Source organism: Nicotiana tabacum, chromosome 6 (genome assembly GCF_000715075.1).
Source record: "Nicotiana tabacum cultivar K326 chromosome 6, ASM71507v2, whole genome shotgun sequence".
In the NCBI taxonomy this organism is placed as follows: Eukaryota; Viridiplantae; Streptophyta; class Magnoliopsida; order Solanales; family Solanaceae; genus Nicotiana; species Nicotiana tabacum.
The window spans coordinates 33,182,960-33,209,858 of record NC_134085.1 but is presented as its reverse complement, the minus strand read 5'-3'; positions in this window follow the sequence as shown (position 1 = coordinate 33,209,858).

The window sequence follows — 26,899 nt, the reverse complement described above, 5'->3', positions numbered from 1 at the left end:
CGAGCCCAATAGCCAAAAGTCAACTTACGGTCAAACTTCTAAACTTCAAATTGCCAATTTTGGAAAAAAAAACACAAATCAACCTACAGACTTTCGAATTTAGTTCCGGGAATACATCTAGTCAAAAATAATGATACGAAACTATCAGATCCATAACAATACCATTCCGGGGTCGTTTTTACAAAAGTCCACTATTGGTCAACATTAAAAACTTAGGCTTTTAAGCCAAGAATCAAAGGGTCTAAATCAACCTGAAATATTCCCGGAGAAAAACCATCCAACCTCGTAAATCATAAAACCATAAACACACATGTGTGAAGCATCAAAAGGGGAAACAAGGCGCAAATACACAAAATGACCGGTCGGGTCATTATATTTTTCCCCTCTTAAAATAAGTGTTCGTCCTCGAATGTGCATAGAGACATACCTGAAGTTCTGAAAATGTGAGGATAATGACTCCACATGTCTTGCTCTATCTCCCATGTCGCCTCCTCAACTGGATGACCCCTCTATTGAACCTTCACTGAAGCAATGTTCTTTGATCTTAACTTTCGGGCTTGTCTGTTCAAGATAGCCACTGGATCCTTAATATAAGTCAAGTCCTTGTTTAATTGGACTGATTTGAAGTCTAAAACATGAGACGGATCACCATAATACTTCCGTAGCATAGAAACATGGAACACTAGATAAATTGTAGATAATATAGGTGGCAATGCAAGCTTGTAAGCCACCTCCCCCACTGTCTCATGGATCTCAAAAGGACTGATATACCTAGGGCTCAATGTGCCTTTCTTCCCAAACCTTATTACACTCTTCATGGATGAAACCGAAGAAAAAACCTCTCTGCAAACATGAATGCAACATCACGAACTCTCTGATCGGCATAATGTTTTTGTCTAGACTGAGCTGTACGAAGCCGATCTTGTATCAACTTGACCTTCTCCAAGGCATCTCGAACAAAATCTATGCCCAACAATCTAGCCTTACCCGACTCAAACCAACCAACTGGAGAACGACACCGTCTCCCATATAGGGCCTCATAAGAAGCCATCTAAATAATCGATTGGTAGCTGTTGTTGTAGGCAAACTCTGCAAGCGACAAAAACTGATCCCAATAAACCCCATCCACATTGGGCACACATAACCAACCCTACATCCGCAACACCCCATCATCTCCAATAGTAAACTCCTTGGGCATTGCCGTGATGTATCGTGTCCTTAAGGATAAGAAAATGGGGACCATATAAAGTAGACCAAGAAACCACACAAGCAATAACTCAACTGGGCTCCGAAACATCCAATCTAAAAAACTGATTGGTCAAGACCTGAATATCAATGGCTAGTAGATATGCCAAACTACCCAATCTCAACTGTCGGTAGATGTGCCAAACTACCCATACTCTACGTCTTTCGACTCAATGCATCGGCCACCACGTTGGCCTTCATGGGATGATATAAAATAGTGATATCATAGTCTTTAAGAAACTCTAACCATATCCGCTGCCACAAGTTAAGATCTTTCTGTTTGAATAGATGGTGGAGACTCCGGTGGTCGCTGTAGACCTCACAAGGGACACCGTACAGATAATGAGTCCAAAACTTCAATGCATGAACATTAGCTGCCAATTTCAAGTCATGCAGTGGATAATTCTTCTCATGAACCTTTAGCTTCCAAGACGTGTAAGCAATCACCCTACCATCTTGCATCAACACCGGGCCAAGCCCAACATGTGACGCATCACAATATGTAGTGTAAGAACCTGAACTAATAGGCAACACTAATAACGGGGCTGTAATCAAAGCAGTCATGAGCTTTTGGAAGCTCGCCTCATACTCTTCAGACCATACGAACATAGTACCCTTTGTGGGTCAATCTAGTCATAGGTGCAAAAAATGATGAGAAACCCTCTATGAAATAGTGGTAATACCAGGCCAAACCAAGAAAACTTCGAATCTCAGTAGCTGAAGATGGTCTGGGCCAACTCTGAACTGCTTTAATCTTTTTTGGGTTTACTTTGATCCCCTCACTCATCACCACATGACCATCGAATCAAGCCAAAATTCACACTTTGACAATTTTGCATATAACTTCTTCTATCTCATAGTCTACAGCATGATCCTCAGTCATAATCCTCTAGATTGCGAGAACACACCAAGATGTAGTCAATAAATACAATGACGAATGAGTCGAGATATGGCTAGAATATACTGTTCATCAAGTGCATAGAAGCTTTTGGGGCATTGGTCAGCCCAAATGACATCACAAGGAACTCTAGTGACCATACTGAGTCCTGAAGCTTGTCTTCGGCATATCTGAATCCCGAATCTTTAGTTGATGTTACCCTGACCGCAAATCAATCTTCGAGAACACTTTGGCAGCTTGTAACTGATCAAATAAGTCATCAATGCGTGGCAATTGGTACCTGTTCTTACTGTAACCTTGTTCAACTGCCGATAATCAACACATATGTGCAAAGAATGATCCTTCTTCTTCATAAATAGAACCGGAGCACCCTACAACAAAATACTAGGTCGAATGAAACCTTTATCAAGCAATTCTTGTAATTGCTCCTTCAACTCCTTCAACTCCACTGGTATCATACGGTAGGGTGAGATAGAAATGGGCTAAGTGCCCGGCAATAAGTCAATACCGAAGTCGATATCTCTACTGGCGACATGTCAGGAAAGTCTGCTGGAAATACATCTGAGAAATCCCTCACTACCGGAACCGACTCAACGGTAGGAGTATCAGCACTAACATCTCTCACAAAGGCAATATATGCATCACACCCATTCTTAACCATCCGTTGGGCCTTTAGAAAGGACACAACCCTGCTAGGAACATAGTCCAATGTACCCCTCCACTCTAATTATGACAAATCTGGCATAGCCAGTATCACAGTCTTGGCATGACAATTCATAATAGCATGATAGGGCAACAACCAGTCCATGCGCAAGATAACACCAAAGTCTACCATATTTAGCAACAATAGATCAACTTTGGTCTCAAAACCACCAATAACAACAAAACACGATCGGTGCACCTGGTCCACAACAACAGAAATCTTCTACAGGCGTGGACACATAAAGAGGAGAACTCAAAGAATCACGAGATATATCCAAATATAGAGAAAAGTAGGATGAAATATATGAATAAGTTGATCGTGGATCAAATAAGACTGATGCATCCCTATGATAAACTAGAATCATACCTGTGATAACTGCGTCTGATTCCACCGCCTCTTTTCTGCCAGGATAGAATCTAGCCTGACCTCCCCTTCTAGGACGACCTCTAAATGCTTGACCCACACCCCTAGCTGGCTATGTAGGTGAACCATTAATTGGGGCAGTAACCATGGCCTGTGAAGTTTGTGGCCTTGGCTGAATCTTTGGAGCCTGAATAGTCTGTAGAGGTGCACCTCTCCTAAGTCTAAGATAGTCCCTCACTATATGTATGGTGTCACCATACTCGAAGTAGCTCTCGGTGGGCGTGGCTGTTGAAACTGGCTCGGACCTGGTCGGCTAGACTGAACACTAAAGGGACCCCGTGCAGGAGGTGCACTAGAAAGTGGCTGAGCAAAGTGGACAACCTGGGACCTCGGAACAACTGGAGCACCACTAGAAGCTGGAAGTGGTGAATGAACTGAATGGCTCACATAGCCTCTACCATGATGGGCTATAGCTGCAGGCACGGGCACCGCTATATCCTCTAGAATCTTGAGGCCCTTTGGCCTCCCTGTCCTTTTTATCACGGCCCCGCACACCCTCCAACCGCCACGTGATATTACCACCTGCTGGTACGGAGTATCTATCTCTAACTTTCGAGCCATGATGAATCTTATACCATAGTTAAGCACCTCGATGAATCGATGGACTCGCTCTCTAACCATGAAAACCAAGGCAGGTTCATGTCTGGACAATTCACTAAATCTAATAGCATACTCAAATACTATTATAGTACCCTGGCACAACTTCTCAAACTCCGCACGCCATGCATCCCGAAGGGTCTGTGAATAAACTCTCTCAAGAATATCTCTGAAAATTGAATACATATGAGTGAAGCTGCATGGGCTGGGGTACCCTCCTTATAAGCCTGCCTCCTCTGATACACTGCTGCTGATAGCTAGAATGTAGTAAAAGCAACTCTACTCGTCTCCACAATACCCATGGTGCAGAGAATATGGTGGCACTTCTCTAGAAAACCCTGCACATTCTAATGCTAGGTCACTGTAAGTAGGAGGATGATACTTCTTAAACCTCTCAAGTCTAAACTGTTCCTCCTCATATGCCATTGCCCCAACCTCAGGCTGAGCTAGAATAATAGGCTATGCTGGCATAACCTCTAGGACCTGATCGACATGGACCCGCTGCTTTGGAGTACAAGCCGCGGGTGTCTAAGCTCCTCCCCCAATCTGAGATGTCTCTAGTGCAAGTGGAATCAACCCCACCTGAGCTAGAGTATCTAACATGCTCAGGAACTGTGCTAAGGTCTCCTGAAGTGCATGGGTGACAATAGGTGCCTCGGGTGCCTGTACCCCAACTAGAGCTAATGGAGGTTGTACCCTCCTCGGTCTCTGCCCTGGCCCCCGCCTCTCATGGATCTATCAGGGGGCGTGGGTGTCTGATCGTAGGATCCAGCGGTGCGTGTCCTCACCATCTGTGAGAGAATAGAAAGTCAAAGATTTAGATTTTGAAATCAACCAATTCGCAAGATAGGGAATCAAAGAAGTGGAAATTTTTCTAATAGTTCTATAGCCTCTCGAATATAAGTACAGACATCTCTGTACCTATCCGCAAGACTCTACTAAACCTGCTTATGACACGTAACACCTATGAACCTAGCGCTCTGATACCAACTTGTCACTATCCTAATATTCCTCCTTAGGATGTAGTGCTCTAAGACTAGGTAAGCCTAAGAAACGGGCGAATATGGCAAAAATAAAATCTAGAAATAGGATATAAAATAATAAGTCTCATAAATATCATAAAAACTGAATCACAGCTACAATACTCCAACCCCGGAGATGTTGAGTCATAAGCTCTATGGAATGTTCCAAAACACCTACTACAACATTGTCTAATAAAGGAAACAATAATATTGAAAGGATAATGGAAGGTAAGTCGGAGACCAGCGACCGCCGAATAGGTATACCTTAAAGTCTCCGGGAAACGGCTAAATCAAGAACTAACGTCCATCACGGACAAACGTACCTGAATATACGTAAAAGAAGTGCAGAGCGTAGTATGAGTACATCATATGGTACCCAATAAGTATTAAGCCTAACCTTGGTAGAGTAATGATGAGGCCAAGTCAAGACACCTAATAGAGCATGAATAACAGAGCAAAAATATAGTAATGAGAAGTAATGAAGAGAGAAGAAATAAATGATAACAAAGCGGGTTAATAACGTAGACTAATGACTGAATTGTAAGCATACAACTAACAAGAAGGAAGAAAATAATGAGAGCTATAATAGTCAAATATGGACAAAATTGGTAAGACAAGGAAGAATAAAAGCAACAATAACTATTCAACCTATAACTCGTTTCAATATGAAATGCACAACAAGAACCACAATCGTGGTACCGCCTGGTATTCACTTTTCACAATTTCAATCACAATCTTTCCTTATATCATCACGGGAGCCTAATATTTAGTTTTAAAAATCATTTTCCGAAAAACCTACCTGCGTTTTAGCCCACCTTGTTTGCCACGCCCCGAACTTGGGCCTGGACGTAACACGGTACTCGGTGCCTGACTACATGTGACCGAGCGAACCAACTAGCTGGTTGAATCAACATGTGATATCATAACATACTAAATGCGGAAGATAAACTAACACATGATGATATATTGAATGTTTGAATAATAAAACTTAAAGTGTGGAAACACTAATACAAGTCTGAAACATGTCTGTTGTCAATATTGCTTAACACAAAAAGCTTGTGACTCTATCTATCTGTTACTATAGTCTATGAAGCCTCTAATGAAGTACTGAAATACACTGACTATTTAAAGACACTGAAAACTTTAAAGTAACAATAATTCCCCGAAAGAACTAGGGATCACCAAATTGCTGGTACGAGAATTCTAGTGCTCTAAATCATCAACCTGTAAATCATTACCTGCATCATGAGATGCAAGCTCCGGGAAAAAGGGACGTTAGTACATTTGAATTGCACTGGTATGTAAAGCAACTAAAAGAAAGAATTATAAATGCTGAAATTGAAACTAAGCTGATAATTGAGAATTGATAATTAATAACTAAAATGATAACTATTGAAACTGAAATTGAAATATTAACTGGTAACTGATGACTGAACTGATAACTGGTAACTGAAATGATAACTAATAACTGAAATGATAACTAATAACTGAACTGAACAAAGAAAGTAAGGATATGAATACTCCCTCTTCTGAATGATGAACAACATGTTTATCTTAATAAGATACGGCCTCAGGCCCAATATATATGTGCACAAGCTACGGCTTCAGGCCAAAGTATACGTATACATAACTACGGCCTCAGGCCCAAACATGCATATAACATAAACTACGGCCTCAGGCCCAAGTATGCATAAAGCATATAAACTACGACCTCAGGCCCAAATACAGGTGTTCAACATTTAGGAACTGAGAATCATATTGAAATACATGATGCTGAAATACTGAACCATACTGAGTTACATGATACGTAAATGCTGAATAGAGCTAGACTGACATGTATTTATGAATTGATTATGAAAATTGAAACTTCAACTGTTTATGACATGCTGAGTAATCTACACTGAGACTCATGAGCATCAAACCCAAGTCTATATTGATTATGCACTGGTTTTACAACGTTTAGAATGAAAGTCATGAATGAGTTACGAAGCTAGAGAATAGAAGTTCTACGACTATTCATGGAACTAAGGCATAATCACTTTCTGAGGAAACTAGTAATAGTCATAATGAATGGGACGTAGGGAGAATCATAGACATTCCCAAACGTAAAGATAGTTAGCCTCAATACCTCAATTTCGCCCCTTAGTAATACTAAAATGATCCACAATACTAAGAACCTTCAATCTATAATAGCAACATCCAATGGAACCCAATATTAGTAACAAATTCCATAACTTAAGCCATTTAGGCATATTATCAAACACCTTGTAGTCATAAATCTCTACATCTCATAACCATATAATTAGTTCATCTAACTACCACCATTCATCAACAATTTATCCTACCATCATGATTAACCAATTTATAACTTCCAACATCACATATATGACCATCCATCCACACCCAACCACCAAAGTTCCATTAAATAATCATCTTTCAATCTTTCAAAACTTCTGAATTTCGAATTCGATCAAAAAGTCTATTAAACTTCGTCTGAATGACCTGAAATTTTGCACACACATCCCAAATTATACAACGGACCTACTCCAACTTCCAAAATTCTATTCCAACCCCGATATCAAAATTTCCAATGCCGACCGGAAAATGCCAAATTTCCAATTTCTCCAATTCAAGCCTAAATCTTCCACGGACCTCCAAAACACATTCGGATCATGCTCTTAAGTCCCAGATCACCTAGTAGAGATAACAAAATCATAAAAATACAAATCCGAGATCATATACTAAAAAATCAAAACTTGGTCAAACCTTTCAACTTAAAGCTTCAAGTTGAGAATTGTTCTTCCAAATCTATTCTGGTTATCCTGAAAACCAAAACCGACGTTTTGCATAAGTCATAATACATCATACGAGGCTAATCATGCCCGAGAACTGGTGAGCAAAGTGAAATTTCTCAAAACGACCGGTCGGATCGTTACATAATATTTTCACAACTATCATACATAATCTTAATAATTTAACTCTGCTCACACCGTTAGTATTGGAGAAACCACATTTCGATAATTCCTAAACGCTATTCTTCTATAGCTTGCTCTCTCACTGTTAGCTGACTTTTTTCCCTGCCACTATACTTCGGGTTTAACTTAAACTCTTTGTTTTCTAACATGCGTTTGGTGTTTCAAACTGTTAGCCACTCACTAGTGTTAACTTTACTAAGTAAATCAAATCTTACCTTTACTAGCTCTACTAAAATTGCTAATTCACTGTATTTATTCAAAACTTATTTACTATTTTTTTACTAATCACTTGCTAGCATCATGTTTTCTTGCTCTGCTTTGAATAACTAAAGTGAAACATAAGCTTATTTGTAACTTCCCTCACTATCCGACCATATTCTTTTGCCATACACTATCATTCTTTTTGAACCATGCACATGGATCACACTTAGGGAAATTTCATTTGTCTTAAACAAAATTGGGATATCTAACCCCTAACTTTCTATATAATTCAAAATCATATCAGATTATAAACCTTCAGCCTAAACACATAGTCACATCATGTGAAGGGGAACTGTCATATTTTTATCTCACAATAATAGCCACTTCGTATACAAATTCACTAAACATGGTACTTTCTAGTTCTGATTTGAATAAATCTAACAACTTAAAATCATTCCCTAAAATTCAATGTCGCCTCTCTTGATTCTCATTTTGTACATCATATTATTCTTAGCTATATTTTCCTTAGGCTCTTTTCTGTCCAAAACTATAATGATCAATTCTATGCCCGCTACGGTTGAATTCTTAACCTGTTACACCATAGGGTCTGACATACGGATACACTGCCACACAATCTTGGGTCTTAATCCCTAGAACATGCTAAGATTTCGCTATAATCGTTGTTACTTACATATTCTTTGAGCATCCATATGCATTATTGTATACTCACAAGTCTCCAAAAATTTTGATACACTAAAAATTGGATATTTGTTAAACATATAATTGAATACTGGCATATTGAATAACCATAAACTTTCTAGCTGAAAGGCCGCTAACTGGTAACTGAGATAAACTGATAACAATAAAACATGATAATTGCTTTTGTACTTTCTGATTAGGTTATGATATAATATGTACTACCATATGTAGCATCCCACTTTCAATATACCCTCAAATCTCATTTGTTACCAACCTGCACGCCATAAATATACCCCAATGGGCAATCGTCCTCTCTAGAACCTTAGGTTTCTCCTGTGCGTCGCTTGGGCATCCAATACGTTTGGAATTCGATAGGAAGAGAAGGTTAACTATTGCTATAAGCTTCATGGCACGATCTATAGTAGAAGGAAGTGAGACAATCCTGAATGTCTTGGTAGTTAACTATTTATATGAGTAGCCGGAACACAGATATAAAGGATACACTACTGGACACAACTTCATAGACTCCCTAAGACTCTTGAACCTAGTGGCTCTGATACCAAGCTTTGTCACGCCATGAATCTGGGTCTGGACGTAACACAGAACTCAGAGCATGACTACATGTGACCGAGTGAACCAACTGGCTGGCTAAATCAACATGTGATATCATAACATACTAAATGCGGAAAATAAACTAACACATGCTGATAAACTGAAAGTCTGAATGATTAAAATCAAAGTGTGAAAACATTAATACAAGTCTGAAACATGTTTGTAGTCAACATTGCTTAACACAAAAAGCTTGTGACTCTGTCTAACTATTACTATAGTCTATGAAGCCTCTAATGAAGTACTGAAATACACTGGCTGTCTGAAAATACTGAATATTGTAAGGTAATGATAATGCCCAAAAAGAACTGGGGATCACCAAATAGCTGGTACGAGAATCCTAGAGCTCTGAATCATCAACTTGTAAATCATTACCGGGATCGTGAGATGCAAGCCCCGAGAAAAAGGGACATCAATACATTTGAATTTCACTGGTATGTAAAGCAACTACAAGAAAGATTTATAAATGCTGAACTGAAACTAAGCTAATAACTGAGAATTGATAATTGAAATGACAACTATTGAAACTGAAAATGAAATGATAACTTATAACTAAATTAATAACTGGTAACTAAAATGATAACTTATAACTGAAATAATAACTAATAATTGAACTGAACAAAGGAAGTAAGGATATGAATACTCCCTCTTCTGAATAATGAACAACATGTTTATCTGAATAAGCTACAGCCTTGAGCCCAATATATATGTGCACAAGCTATGACCTCAAGCCCAAGTATATGTATATATAACTACAGCCTTAGGCCCAAAAATGCATAAAGCATAAACTACGGCCTCAGGCCCAAACATGCATAAAGCCTAAACTACGGCCTTAGGCCCAAGTATGCATAAAACATATAAACTACGACTTCAGGCCCAAATACAGGTGTTCAAAATTCAGGAACTGAGAATCATATTGAAATACATTATGCTGAAATACTGAATCATACTGAGTTAAATGATACTTGAATGCTGAATAGATCTAGACTGAAACATGCACACAGTTGCATTGCAAGGGGCGGCGTGGTAGTGTAAAATTCTGTCAGCTTTTGGTAATTTGGTCGTAACTTCTGGTAGGAGCATCCAAATGATGAATGGTTTCAAGTGTTAGAAACTAGACTCCAAGTGATTTCATTTGATAGGTTGTGCATCACATACCACCTTATATAAATATATATATATGATCATGCAAAGGTTGGTCTTGTGCATGCTCATTTGGAATTTTAGTCTATCATGAAATTTTCAAACTTGACTTAGACTTAGGCCTCTCCTTGGACCCCAAATCACTTATGGTACGCCTCGTTCACTTATTATCATATCCAATTAATAACCATCACATTAATACTCATTTAACGCATCCACAACTGATTCAAATTTACGGGGTGTTACATTATCACACCGTGTGGATTCAAGTAGTTCCCCTACTAGCAGCACGCGTATCAAGTGCACCTTATCTCACTGCATGCATATCAACTCCAAGCCTTATACCAACTTATATGTATCAATGTCACAACATAATCACAAGTTGCACCACAAGTGCCCATATACCACAACTTGCCAAAAGAATCATCAATATCAATGTTTCCATAACAAATAGCCTATGGCTTAACCACAATGTGTACAAAAATCTCAACAATAACAAAATAAAAGTGAATAGCTCAACAAGAAAAATATCTCAACAATTAATAATTTCGCCTGAATATGATAATGATAGTTCTCAACTTCAACACCAATAACTCAACAATACGATATTTCATGAAATAACAACTTCAGTGAAAAGTAATTCAACAATTTAATGATGTAACAAAACACAAGGAAGTTAATAACTTCAACTAATACATATAAGAGTAAATTAGCAAGTAAGAGGTGAAACAATTGTTAACAATGTCAAAAAGAGCATATAACTGTAGATTATCGCATGAAAGGGTGGATTAACAATGAAAGGATAGATATAACATATAAAGATAATTCAATTAAAAGCAAGAAAGGAGTTTATATTTCCTAAACCAGTCAAATATAGCTTGTATAGCCACTCATCACCTTACATACATGGCTTTCACATAACACAATTAGCACAAACAAACCAATTCCTAAGGAGTAGTTCCCTCACACAAAGTGAGGTAAGATCAACTAGGCTAACTCAACCCTCATAAATAGCTTTTCCCCTAAAATTTGCCTCCTCACGGCTCAAATCTAACCACAATTAGCTTAATATCATCAATCAATGGAAGGAAAAACAAATACAATAGATGAAGCTTTGATCATTACAAAATTCCCAAAAAGTCAACAGAAGTCAACTCCGGGCCCGCCCGGTCGAAACCAAGTCCAAGGGTAGATTTTGACTTTCGATAACCTTATGATTCCATATATTAGATTAGTTTTCCAATTCGAGTTCAAACCGACTCTCAAAACTTGGAAAAAGTTCACAAATTTTCAGTTTGATTCACATGAATTTGATGTCTGTTTGGATATCATAGGAAATGGGGCACTATAGGAAGGTTTTCCAAGTGAACAACCGATGCTACGTCAAAAGCATGAATTTTAGCTGTCGAATGAAACTACTAAATACTAAATGTAGGAATTCCAACTTATCTAAGATATATTAATGAAATATAATTGAGAACTGATTATAATCACTTACCTAATATTTGTAGATGATAATTCTCTCTCCAAATTGCCTCCTACCGAGTCTGGGGTTCTAAAATATGAAAAATGAGGCTTAACCTGACTTTCCAGCCTTTATATCCAGCTGCAGCTATCGCATTTGTGACACAAGGTTGGCATTTGCAAACCCTTGCAATTGCGGACTAGGGATTACATTTGTGAACCTTCACAGCCTCAACAAGGGTCACTCTCGCAAAATCCACCAAGTGGTCGCAAATGCGACCAAGCCCCAGGCCTGTTGACGTCATAATTATGAAGGGGTAAGGCGCAATTGTGATAGACCATCCCTTGTCCCCTTCGCAATTGCAAGGATGGTCCTCTAAGCAGCACACCATTAAATTTCATTTTCAGTTTAAACCATTCCGAATCACGTCTAAAATTCATCCGAGCCCCCGGGGCTCCAAACCAAACATCCACATAAGTATAAAAATATCATACAAACTGGATCGCGTGACCAAAACACGAAAATAACATTTAGAGCTAAGAATCGCACACCAAAATGCATGAATTTCAAAGTAAAGTTCAAGAACTTGTATAATTGCAACTAAACGTCCGAATCCTATCAAATCAAGTCCAAATAGTACCAAATTTTGCAGACAAGTTCTAAATAGCATAAAAGACTTATTCCATGTCCCAAAACTAAATTCCGAGCCCGATACACAAAAGTCAACCTACGGTCAAAGTTCTAAATTTTAAACGGCCAATTTTTGGAAAAATAACACAAATCAACCTACGAACTTCGAATTTGATTTCGGGCATACGCCCAAGTCAAACGTCACGATACGAAGCTACCGGAGCCATAAATACATCGTTCTAGGGTCGTTTTCATAAAAGTCAACCATTGTTAACATAAACAATTAGGCTTTTAAGCCAAGAATCAAAGGGTCTAAATCAATCTGAAATCTTCCCGGAACAAAACCATCTAACCCCGTAAGTCATAAAACTATAAACACACATGTATGAAGAATCAAAAGAAAAATGGGGCACAAATACAAAAAAATTCTAGTCGGATCGTTACAACATCTTCTATTAAAAATGCTTTCCTTTTTATAGATGCCATTTAATTTCAAACTCCAATGCCCATAGAGTCTTTTTTATTTCTTCCGTCGAAAAACTTAGTGATTAAACTTTTGTCTGCAACTTTTATTCCGGATATCATATTCTTTTTCAGTTACAAATCTTCTGGCCCGTTGGAGCCGCTCCTTCCTTTATCCTCTTGATATTCTTGTTGTTGCATCTTTTATGGAATGATTTAGTTTTTCATTCCATAAATCGCTTCTTCCATTTCTTCATGAATTAGAACCTTTTGATCGTAGCTAAATGAGCTTTGATTCTTAAGATAATCTTTTAGCAAGTTGGTGCAATTTGTGTTTCCTTTGTGCAGTATCAATCCGACTCCAAATCTTTCAATCTATGTATTACGTATTTCCTTTCTTTCCTTTCCAAGCTTTGCTCCTCTTTTATGTGTGCTACATTTGTCAAGACATTTCCTTCCATTTTGGTTCTTTGCAAATTCAAAATATCCTAGCAGCTTGTTGTCATGCCCCAACCTCGGGAGACGCGACCGGCGCTCAATCGAGAGAACCTGACTGAGCAAGCTTTTTTGGACACTTTTTACCCAACTCACTATGATTGAGAAACCATGCTTTCATTTAATTAGACCATAGGGAAGATCATACATATAACATTGGTAGTTCATTTACATTACAGCCCTTAAACCATAGTTAAGTTTTCAAAAAATTTCATACAGTTACAATTTATAGGAACAAGAGTTTAGAATTACAACATAGTCTAGAGACCCATCCAGTGCCCATGCATAACCCACACAAACGTCTACGGAGCTTCTAAAGATACAAAAGACAGTTATAATAATGCCGGCAACAAGGCCCCAGCTATATCTCAAAAAATGGTAATTTATAACAAAAGATATATTTCATAACCCCTAGAAGAAAAAGGGGCTCACCAAGATTTCTGAGGAGGATGCTCCGCTACCTGCGATCGACACTGTCTACTATGGAACCACCTACATCCATTCAAAGATGTAGCGCCCGGCAAAAGGGACGTTAGTACCGTGGAATAGCACTAGTATGTATAACTAAACACCATCTCAATAGAAAGAACAACCATACAAGAATAAAGAAATCATAAGGATCAACAAAAACTTTAAACAATCACTACATCATCAAATAAGGGATCACATAGCTTTCACACACCCATATCTTTAAGTTGGGACATTTAATAATGTTACATCATCATTCACAATACCACTGCTTTCTTGTGCGGAGTCCAATCATGACCTGATCGGCTAGGTTGCCTCATTTGAGACATGTACCTCAGTCACGATTTCATTCTTACTTTTCGATTTCAATATCAGCACAATACCACTATGTGTGTAGCGTGACGTCCAATCATGGCCCGATCGGCTAGGCCGTCTTACCAAGATGTTTTTCCTTTTCCATCCATCATCTCATTTCAATCTTTATTTTACATATATCAGTTCATTGGCACTTGGGGCCACAACTATCACATCATACTTGGCACTAGGCCACATTTCATAACTCAAGCTCTTTTCCCCCTCATTTCACATCATTTCCACTTGCAACATTAACCTTGCAATTTAAGATAATAGGCACGCACAAGAGCAATTCAAGTTGTAAGCATAGAGAGGATTTCAAATAGTTTGGAATAACAATCTCAATTTAAACTTGACTTTAAATCTAGATATTTTAGCACATAGTTCACATTCTTCACGCATCCTTAATTTACCAAGAATAGCATATTGAACACATTGAGACACACCTTTCACATATATTCTTGCAACACCATTCCACTTAAAATAACAAGTACTACATCAATCAATTTTCGGACTTACAACATTTACATGGAAATCATGGGAGCTCAATTTCTAAGAAGAGGGGGTTTTAGCCATACATACCTCAATAGAGCTTTCCTTAAATTCTTACAATAATTCTGGAACTCCTAGCAACTTCGATCTATTTTACGAGAATTAAAAGTCGAACAAAGAATTAGAGGGATAATCAAGATTCTAGCTTATTTGGGCACATTATCAAGCACTAAATGTGTATTATGATTTTAGGGCCTTTTTGGTGAGAGATTCTGTCATCCTACACCCCATTTGTTATATTTTTAGCTCATAGCCTCCCCATACCCTTTTTATCACACATGCATGCAAGAAAATTCATCCTTATACACATGAGCCCACTTGTTAATTACATATTTTAGTAGGAATTTCGAAATCAAAGATAAGGGCACAAGTTCTTGCCTCTTAGGGTAAAGGCTTAGAAACTTTACTTGATAATCTTCAAAGATTTGGGCAAGGATTGAATAGAGAATTGGTGAGGATCACTTTATCCCTTTAGAACTCTTTTTCTCACTCTAAATGTAGTAGAAAATAGCACAAGAGGGTCTAATGGGGTGTTTTAACGGAATGTGGTCGGATTTTAAAAGTTAGAAAATAGGAGCCCGACTCAATCTTCGGTTGCATATGCGACCACATAACTGATATGCGACCCGCACAAGGGACCGCAAAAGTAACCCTCAAGACTCGAATAATTTGCCCGGGTATGCGACCAATATGCGGTCCGTATCCCTGTTCTACGGTCGCATAATGCACCGCAGAACCGCCCTTCACAAAAATCCCAAGGAGCTTATGCGACGACTATACGACCTGCATATCGATTATGCGATCGCATAATTGGCCGAATAGCTTTCCTCAAAATTAGCCAACACTCTGTCTCACCCTGCGGCAGATATGCGGCCCGCATTGTTGTTATGCGGTCGCATAATGGGCCACAGAAATGCGCTCTTCTGAAAAATAGTTTTGCTTAACTTTTTAATGCTCGGATCAATCCAAAAGGTCCTAGCCGCGGCGAGCAAACTTTTCGTGAAGAATTTATAAATTTCTAACACATATTCTTAACTTGGCACTACGAAATTTCGGGTTTTTGAGTAAATATTTCATGGGGCCTTACACTTGTGATATCTTCCTTCGTACCTTGCCTTCTTTTTATGCTAAATACATCATTAATGGGGTCTTCAAACATGTAAAATCTAGTAGTGGAATTCATTCTCACTCTTCACTATTCCAACACGAATTGTTGAACTGATCACTAGTAGATCTCCTTCCTTTCTCGAATATTCTGAATAATCTTGTTACATCGCTCTTGATTCTTTTTCCAATTAATTCTTTCACTATTCATGCATTTATAATTCCTGATTCTTGAGTCTTGCAATATCTCGACAGATCTTTGACTTTTACGCACAACATTTATTGTAAATATTTCTTTCCATAACTCCGTTGTATATGTTGCACATGACTGATACTTTCCATATTTTATTTTCTCTATTGAATGAACCAGTACAAAAAGTAGGTTTACCATAAATAAATTTTCATCGTTAACGTAAATTGGTTTCGTATCATCAAAATTAATATGTGAAACTTGGGGCTAAAACTAAGTTCCCCGCAATGTGCTAGTATTTTCATATAGAATTTGATGAACGCCATCTGAGCTTGGAGCCTTACAGATTTTTGAAGGAGTGGAGAGCTTTTAATATTTCAGTGTTGCTAGGAGGTTTAGAAAGGGACAGTCATTTTGACTGGGAGCAAAACTATTGTTTGAGAAATTTAGAATTTTTAAACGGGGGTGATTTGTAGTATAGATTTGGAGTAGTATTAGAGGGTATGATTCTCAATTTCTTTTTCAGTCAACTTGAAGCCACGCATCGACATAAGGGGCTAAAGAATGTGTAGCTATTTCGGGAAAATAATTTTAAAAATATCTAATGTAAGGCTCACACGACGATATAAGGAAAGATTGTGATTGTGAATTGAGAAATATGAATATGAGATGTGATACTTCGATATGATTCTTATTGTACATTCTATGTTGGAAAGACTTGTTGACTTGAACGGTTATTGTTCTTCCTTCCTTCCTTCATTCATTCATTCATTCATTCATTTGTATTTTGATTGAATTTGGTTATTCATTATTATCTTGGTGTTGGAATGGTTATGACTTTTTGTGTGAGTCATGCATTCCACGTGATTTATTGTATTGCTTTAACATGCCAATATGTGCCTCCGTTATTACTTGGTAAATTGATTGTCAACGTGAATTTACTTACGTGGAGTCATTATCTCATATTCTGTTGAGTTGTTGGTAACATAACTGTTTAAATAAAAGAATTATCAACATGCTTTATTCTAAGTGTGTTTTAAGATACAACTCATTATCTTACTCTATGCTTTACTATTTTAAATGGTCATCACATTTTTACTTTAATAGGATTCTCAAATTATACCTATCATCCTATTTGATGTTTACTTTACTTAAAACTGTTATCATGTGTTATTTTAACAAATTCTATATTTAATTTTTTTAATTTGAATGATGTTTTATTTTGTCTAAACACGATATTTTTACTTTATTTGATTAATTTCTAAACAAAGCTCATCTGATACTCTATTTTGTATAAATTTTTCTTCAAACTGATTATAAAAAAACTGATTATCTCATTTGACGCCTTAATTTATTCAAGATTATTATTATGCCTTATTGTGTTTAAATATATCTCTCAAATATTTTAGTTGATATTTGATACGGATAGAACATGATAGCACGTGGGCTTTGTCGTGCGGATGTGATTGTTATTGTGGGCACAAGGTGCCAGACGTGTAAGATTTGAAAATTGTGGCTCATGATTTGGGGTTACGAGGTGTGGTGCATTGGGGTAGTTCTTGTTGTAAGTCCATGCATTGGAAATGATTGATTAATTGAGTTGTCATCTATTTTTTCTTATTTGAGTTCATTCATATCTCATCTGTGTTCTGATTATGTTGCTGCTTTATTACTCGTCTACTTCTTGCTACCATTTGTGCTTCTATTATTTTCATTGCTAGTTGTAAATCAATAATCTTTCAGATGTTAGTCTTATATTAATGTTCTTTCCATTATTAGCTTTATGTTATATCTTGCACAGATTTTTATGGCTAGTAGGTGTCTTGACTTGGCCTCGCCACTAATCTACCGACGTAATGCTTAATACTTACTAGGTACCACTATAATGTACTCCTACTATACTTTTGCACATTTTTGTGCAGATCCAGATACTAATGTCATCCAAGAAATAGTCGCTAATTTCTTTCATTTTTTACCCTAGATCAGAGACGTGTAAATCATATTATTTCCTGTAAGAATAACAAAGGGGACTTCGAGCAACACGCATATAAATTCCATCTTATGTCACTACATACATATCAACCCTTATCCTTATACCACTGCATGCACATCAATATCGCAATAACATCTCACACCACACGTGCCCATATATCACAACTTTAAAATCAACAATATCAATGTTACCATAACACATAGCACACGCTCAGCCACAATGTGTAGAAGAATCTCAAATTAACAAAATGAATTAGAAATACTCAACAAGGAAAGATATCTTAATAATCAACAACCTCAACTTCAATATGCTAATAGCTTTCATGATTTCAACTTCAATAACTCAAAATGAAGGTATTCCCAGGAAATGATAATTTCCAATTCAAATGTATAACATAAACTTAACAATGAGAGAGATAGTATGGAATAGTAACTATGCCTAAATGCATGAGAATAACTTAAGACAAAGTGACTTCATGTAATAACAACTCCAAATAAGAATAACTCAACAATAAAGAATGTATCATGACAATAAGAGAGGTAACATCTTGAATTAAGGCATATAGGAGGGAAATTGACAATAAGAGATCGAACATGTACTAACAACGCCAAAAAGGCATATAAGAGTAAACTAAACAATGAAAAATATAATATGATATGACAAATTCAATAAAATGCATGAAAGAAGCCTAAGAGTCTAAACCAGTCAAAATACCACATATGAGCCCGTGTACAGACTTGTCACCTCATGTACATGTCTCCCATATAATTCAATTAACACAAACAACCCAAATCCTAAGGGCTAGTTTCCCCACACAAAGTTAGGCAAAATACTTACCTCAAAGAAGTTAAATCAATACTCTAAGAAGCCTTCTTGTGTGAAACAACCTCCATGCGGCTGTAATCTAGCCAAAATAACTTAATATTATAAATAAAAGTCGTAGGAAATAATTTTGGCTAATAATGCTTCGACTTAATGAAAACCAAAAAGTCAACCCTGGGCCCGAACCTCAGAACTCGACAAACTTATAACTTCCGAACACTCGTTCTGATACGAGTCGAACCATACCAAAATCATTCAATTCCGACCTCAAATTGGCCTTCAAACCATCAATTTATGTTTTAGAATGTTTTTACTATAATCCTAATTTCTCCAATTTAAATCATTAATCAAACACTAAAATTGAGGTTGGAATCATGAAATAGTAACAAATCCAAGTCAACAATACTTACCCAAATCCAAAAGGTTAAAATTCCCTCTAACATCACAAAAAATCGAGCTCCAAAACCTTGTGAGAAAAAGTAACTAAATTTCGAAACAAGAAATAAAATGTTGTAGCTATCCTAACTCGAATCAGGTCCTAGATGATCCCAATACTCATATTTGATATGTCCAACATGATCCTTGCGAGATTACACACAATATAGCTTCTTGAATCATCCAATTTAGCTTTAAAATGAGAGATATATGATGTTTTGAAGTTTTAAAAGAAATCTTAAAATTTCTGGGATATAAACGGTATTTTCGTAATTACTTGCACCATCAAAAAACTAGAAATAAGAAGATCTTCATTTTAGCACCCAAAACTCATTCGGAACCTCCTGGTCACAAACCATATATGCATTTCAATCTTGACCCGATATTGGCCACAGTCAAACTTCAAATTCTTAACCTAACTAGTTTCTCAACTAATGATCCAAAATACACCCGAGCCTCTCGGGACCCCATCTGATCAGACCAACAAGTATAAATACATTATCCAAATTTATCCAAAGCCTCAAAACACCCACGTGAACATCACAACAATAAATCGAGGCTTAAACGAAATAGAATTTCTCTTAAATTGTTAAATTTTTATTCTTTCAAAAGAGTGTCCGAATCACACTTAAATACTTCGGATTACTTTCAAACTTGTCACAAAAGTTCAATTAAACTATATAGACCTATTCAAAGTCTCGGAACACCAATTGGAGTCCAATAACATCAAAGTCAACTCTTGGTCAAACTTATAAACTCTTAAGTTCTTCAAATTGCCAGCTTTCGACAAATATTGGCGAATTCTTATAGGAACCTCCGAAACAAAGTCCAAACATATGTACAATCTAAAATTATCATATGAATCTATCGAAACAATCAAAAACCGATTCCGAGTCCAGTTACCTAAAAGTCAAACCTTGGTAAACTCTTATAACTTAAAGTTTATAAAATAAGAATCATTCTTCCAAATCAATCTCCAACCGCATGAAAACCGAAAACAACTATACACTCAAGTCATAATATATAATATGAAGCTACTCAAAGTATCAAACCACCGAGTGGAATGCTAAAGCTCAAGACAACCGATCGGGTCATTACATTCTCCCCCACTTAAACTTACGTTCGTCCTGGAACGTGCCAAGAGTCGTTCCAAAGCCGTCAAATCGTTGTATAAACATTCCATATGCATACCCATAAAGTGATTCCACATCACCTTAACCTATATACGTCCGACAACACAACCTAGCTGAAGATCAATACTGCAACCTTAGCCCATAAACCTTAGAGTCAAATTTCTAATATCCAAATTCCATTGCAAGACCCAATTCTCACATGTATATGTTTTTAAGTCTGAATAAGATAAATAAATCCATATTCATATCCCAAAATTGTCACGTCCCAAACTCGGAGAGTGTGACCTGTGCTCAACCGAGTAAACCCGGTCAAGCAAGCCTGTTGAACACTTTCTACCCAACTCACCTATGATTTAAAGAGAATGTGTAACTTGAAAATTGACCAACAAGGAGATCATGTAGACAATACCAAATACCTAACCATTAGTTACTTCATTTAATAAGTCTCTAAAATAATGTGTTTCACAACCATAGTTTACAAATAGGAGCATGTGATACAATTAGGACATTTTTAGTTCAACTTTTCCCACACCAATACACGACCTACATTATGTGTACGGAGCCTCTAAAGATACCAAAGGGTATAATGATAATGCCGGAAACAAGGCTCTGGCTATACCTCAAAACATGATAATATATACAAAACTAAAGATGCACAATCTTGGAATGAGAAGGGGCTCACCAAGTCAGTTGGGAAGAATGATCACCGCTATCACTAGTTAATATCCTCCGCTGTGGAACCATCTGCATCCATTAAAGATGCAGCGCTCCCGGCAAAAGGGACATTAGTACATGTCGAATAGTAGCAGTAGGAAAACCACAGATCTAATCAAGAACCTGAAAATACAATACGAATATGATGAATCAGGGTGACAACAAAATAACATAGATGGCCATTGAAGCCAAAGCAAGTTTATCAAGAGCTTCCAATAATATTTATAAATTTTAAGACGAGGTCCTTTGTAACCATCTTTACACAAAGCGTCCCTGCCGCCTCACCTCAATGTATGCGGGTAGAGGTGTAACCACAGTACCAAAACCTACACAAAGTGGCCCTACCGCCTCACCCCAATATGTGCGGGTGGAGGTGCAAAAACAATATCAATACGACACAAAGCAGCCATGCTGCCTCACCCCAATATGTATGTGGGTGGTGGTGTGACAACAATCCCTAAAATTTCACACAAAGCGGCCCTGCCGCCTCACCCCAATGTATATGCGGGTGGAGGTGTAATCCAAATCACAATCTCTACACAATTTGGCATATTAACTTTCATATGAAACACGACTTGGAGTTACAACATGTAGATACACAATCCATAATTTGGAACACATCCTCAATTAAGAGTACAACATAATAAGAGCATCGAAATACGAATTGAACGTATAACTTTATCACAAAGCCTATTCAGAATAATTGGTTCATAGTGAACATCTTGAAACTTACAAGAGTAATGTGGGGTTAAATTCATAAAGAAGAGTTTAGCCAACATACCTTAATTGAGCTTATTCAAACTCTAAAATGTTCCAAAAATCTTAGAAACTTCAATCTATTTTAGAAATGTAACAAATTGAATCAATATTAGGAAGACGGTAATTATTCTAGCTCATTTGAGCATTTTATCAAACACTAGGTGTGAATTAAGGTTTCAAAGTCCTCCTATGGTGGGTTGCATCATCCCAAACCCATTATCTACCATTTTTAGCTCAACAATCTTCTTACACTCTTTGATAACACATGCATGCAAGATGAACAACTCACATACCCATAAATTATCTTACTAATTGCCCATTTCTAGTTAAATTTCGAATTTAAGAGTTAGGTTGTAGAATCTTACCTATAGGATGAAGACCTAATATGCTTTCCTTGTTAATCTTCCAAGATTTGAGTAAGAATTGGTGGATGAAGCTTAGGAACTCCCTTTCTCACTCTATGTTACTCCCTCTCTGTAGAAATATATGTTTTCCCATTAAAATGATCCCCAATGGTGTTTTATTAGAATGGGGTCGGGGTCAAAAATTAGAAAAAAATAGGAGCCCCGACCCAGATCTGGAGTCACATATGCGACCACATAATGATTTTGCGGTTCGTGAAATGGGCCGCAAAAATAGCCTCCAGAACTTGGTAGGTCTGCCCCACTCTGTGGCCATTATGCGGTCCGCAGACCTGTTCTGTGGTCGCATAATGTGCTGCAGAACCTCCCTCAAAAAAATTTCCATGTTGGATCTGCGATCGTTGTGTGGCCCGTGAAATCATTTTGCGGTCGCATAATTGACCGCAAAATGACATTCAAAATTTGCCCAGTTGACTACCTCACTCTGCGGCCATTCTGCGGATGCATGGTGGGCCGTAGAAATGCCCTTTTCAGCGAAGCATTTTCCATCAATTCCCCAACGTACAGTTTGACCCAAAAAGTCCGTACCACGGTCTCTACTATCATTAACACATATGCCTACCTCGGCACCGTGAAACACCGATTTTTAGGTAAAATTTTACGGGACCTTACAAGAAAAAATACACATGATATACCACATAACTATGATACTCATAACGGTAGCGTCCGACCATAATGGTTGTTCAATGACAAGACCGGTACCGGTAACAAATCTTACATCAAATAAAACCTTATTCTGAACTATCATACACTGCCAATAATGGAGGAAACAAAGCGTAAACTCATAACCACTCATCAGATCAACAAGTCGTGGAGCTCTCTTGCCCGACAAGAACCGTAGCCGAAATCTAAGCTGACTAGTCACATTATCCTTCCAACATACCTTTATCAAGTCCGATAACAATCATTCCAGGTCAAATAACCTCACCCCATCTAGTACAATCTGCTCTACCAACATGGCACACAAATCCTATTTAGAGTCACATACATGCAATATGTGCACTAACAAATAATAGCTCAAGATATACCCAATGATGGAAAGAGAATGAAATGAAAAAACTGCCATGCTAGCTAAACAGATACCATTACCAGGCGCAGTGCTTTGAATCCATCACACAAGGAGAAACAAATATACTGGATAAGTTCAATGACCATATCCTAACATAACCCTACTGCGATATTTGATAAAATATAGACACCGGTCCGCATGGAATGCGTCGAGCCTTGAGGATCACAATCAACAACTATATGCATATCAACAACAAACAAGCAAAGCGCATGACCATAACCATGGAGAAACGGATATCACTACATATCACAAACAGAAGGCCATAATCAATATGCAATCAACCATGCAACACCCCAAGAGCCACCTCGTTCGAATTCCGCCACAAGGCCCAAACAGTACTGCATAATGTAACATTCTCACAACTCACCGTGGCAAAGGAAAGTAACACATGGAACAAATCAAAACACGAATAAGATCAATTCAATCGAGGACATCACTATTAACATGAGTTGTTCCAAGTTATTAAAGTCTGTATGAGGATTGCCTGTCACTGCCATTGTGCAGATGTCATTCAAGCAGATGGCAGAAAGGTTTGTTGAAAGGGCTGCAGGTGCAACATTATTGATGGAAAGGGGTGTTGAATTTATGCCAAACCCAATGAAAATTTTTGAGAAATATAGGCGGCGAGCATATTGGCATTCATTTTTACAGTATGATCACGATCGAAATATTTTTGAAGTTCGCACCGCTATCCATGAAAATCGGGGGAATAATGTACACACCATAAATGAATCTAGAAGGTTATGCTCTTGTGGGAAATGGTTCATCTACCACATGCCGTGCTTACATGCCATCAGATGTTTTCAACATACAGGTTTAAGGCCAACTAACTACGTCGATAAACAATATAGGGTTGTTGCATACTTAAACACCTATAATGGCCAGTTGCAGCCAGTGGGTGCTAAGCATTATTGGCCGCCGGAACCATTTAAAATGGTGTGTAACAAGGAGTTTTTATGTTAGTGACAGGTGCAGAAAAGAACGAGTATACGAAACTAAATGGATATTGGTGATACAGTTTATGCGTTTAAATATGGCATATGCTCGCAAATAGGACACGACCATCGTAAATTCCCTTGAGCTAGTTTGGGTGGTAGTAGTAATCCAGCTCCCGGTGGAAGTTCATCTAATGTGCCGAACTATCAAGGATACACGTAGTGATTTGTTTATCTTGTTTGTAATGTGGTTGTAATAAGTGCATGTACTTGTTTATCCTGAAAAATATGAAATAAAATTATGTTTCCTTTGCTATTAAATCTTATTGATGAGCCATAACTTAGCCGGCACCCACTATCCACATTTGGGGTTGGCTGATCCTCAGCAGCGGTCGATGGGCCTGAAAATTATTGCTCCTAATACTCTCCGGTAAAGCTCATGCCTGTGATCAACAATGGATCTGATGGGGTCACCTGTGAAGTTAATGGAGTGAGCGGCAGTTGAAGGCTGAATGATGGCATGATGTTGTGATGCTCGTTTGGCTGATGGAGGTCACCCGGCAGATCAGCTCCAACATCCTCAATAGGTGCCTCAACACCCCCTTGCTGGGTACCACCTCCTTGTCGGCCCCCATGACCCCGTGGGATAGCCCTACCTTGTGGGGTAGCCCTATCTCGATGGTAATGCTTTGATGCCACATAAGCAGGGTCGTGTACTAAGCTCTCATCCTCTCGGGATTGCTGTAGTGTTGGGGCAACAAACTCTATAACCTGCCGACCATACTCGTGCAAAATGGCCGCCCCCTCGTTGGCATGCTGTCCCAACTGGTGGAATAAATGTAGGCCAATAGCTTGTACAACGTGTAAAATATAAATTACGAAATGTTAGGTTACAGTTATAAGTAAGAATACCAAATAACATACTAGTGCATCGTGCCTCCCTTAGTATGGAATGTACCGACCACCAGCTCGATGAATGGGATTCCCGACGAAAATTCGGGTAATGCCGCGGTATTAGCCCATATAATCATGCTTAGTATCATGCCGACTCGGTGAAGGGAGGTGGAATCAGGTCAAATCACCGGTCCCAAGTATCGATCTGCTCTTCTTGCCATGCCAAATATGCATCGTCCACCCTGGAATGATCATCTTACTAGAAATGTGTGGTCTGCCAGGTGGGCAGTTTTGGTACGAGCTAAAGAAGGCTATACTGGCAAAGTACCCACTCGATGGCATGATGCTCCACAATATCAAGGCACATCAATGGGATAGAAAAGCCCTATAAGTCGGTCGACCGAGCAATAATCGGGCAAACCAGCTATTAGTGCATCATTGTATGGTGTCTAGATGAACTATTAAGTAACAACAGAAAACGTGTGTATACACAACATATGTGAAGCTATGACAAGTAAACTTAGGTATACTGTAACGACCCGGCCGGTCGTTTCATGAGTTACATCCACATTTTGCCAATTTTTGCTTCTTTATGTGTTGTTCTACTATATTTCATCATATTATGTTGGTTGGTTCGAGTTCGGAGTGGTTTTCGAGTGGAATGAGACACTTAGTCTCTAATTTAGGAGCTTAAGTTGGAAAAGTCAACCGGATGTTGACTTATGCGTAGAAGGACTCGGATGTGAATTTTGATGGCTCAGATAGCTCTGTCAGGTGATTTTGGACTTAGGAGAATGTTTGGAATATAATTTGGAGATACGTGGTAGAATTTAGGCTTGAATTGGCGAAATTGGAAATTTGGAGTTTCCGATCGGTAGTGGAAATCTTGATATCGGGGTTGTAATGGAATTCCAGAAATCGTAGTAGGTCCATAGTGTTATTTTTGACGTGTGTGCAAAATTTCAAGTCATTCGGAGGTGATTGATAGGTTTCAACGTTGTTTGTGGAATTTGGAAGTTTCTAAATTCTTAGGCTTGAATCCGAGGGTGATTTGGTGTTTTGGTGTTGTTTTGAGTGATTCGAAGGCTTGACTAAGTTTGAATGATGTTATGGGATGTGTTGGCATATTTGGTTGAGGTCCCGAGGGCCTTGGGTAAGTTTCAGGTGGTTAACGGACCAATTCTTAGTTTTGGAAGTTGGCCGATTTTCTTGTATTTTGTTGCAGAGAAATCCTTCTTTGCGTTCACAAAGGGATATTGAGAGAGGCAGCTGGGTTGTTCTTCACATTCGCGATGTAGGTACTACGTTTGCGAAAGTTCATGAGTTTAAGGCTAAGCGTTCGTGACCTGGGCATCGTGTTCGCATAGAGTAAATGGTCATGTGGAGCTTCGGTCAATTAAGCCTACGTGTTCGCGAGGAGTGTTCCGCGTTCGAATAGGGTTGAGCTGAGTGGTCTTCGCGTTCGCGAGTGGGCCCTTGTGTTTGCAA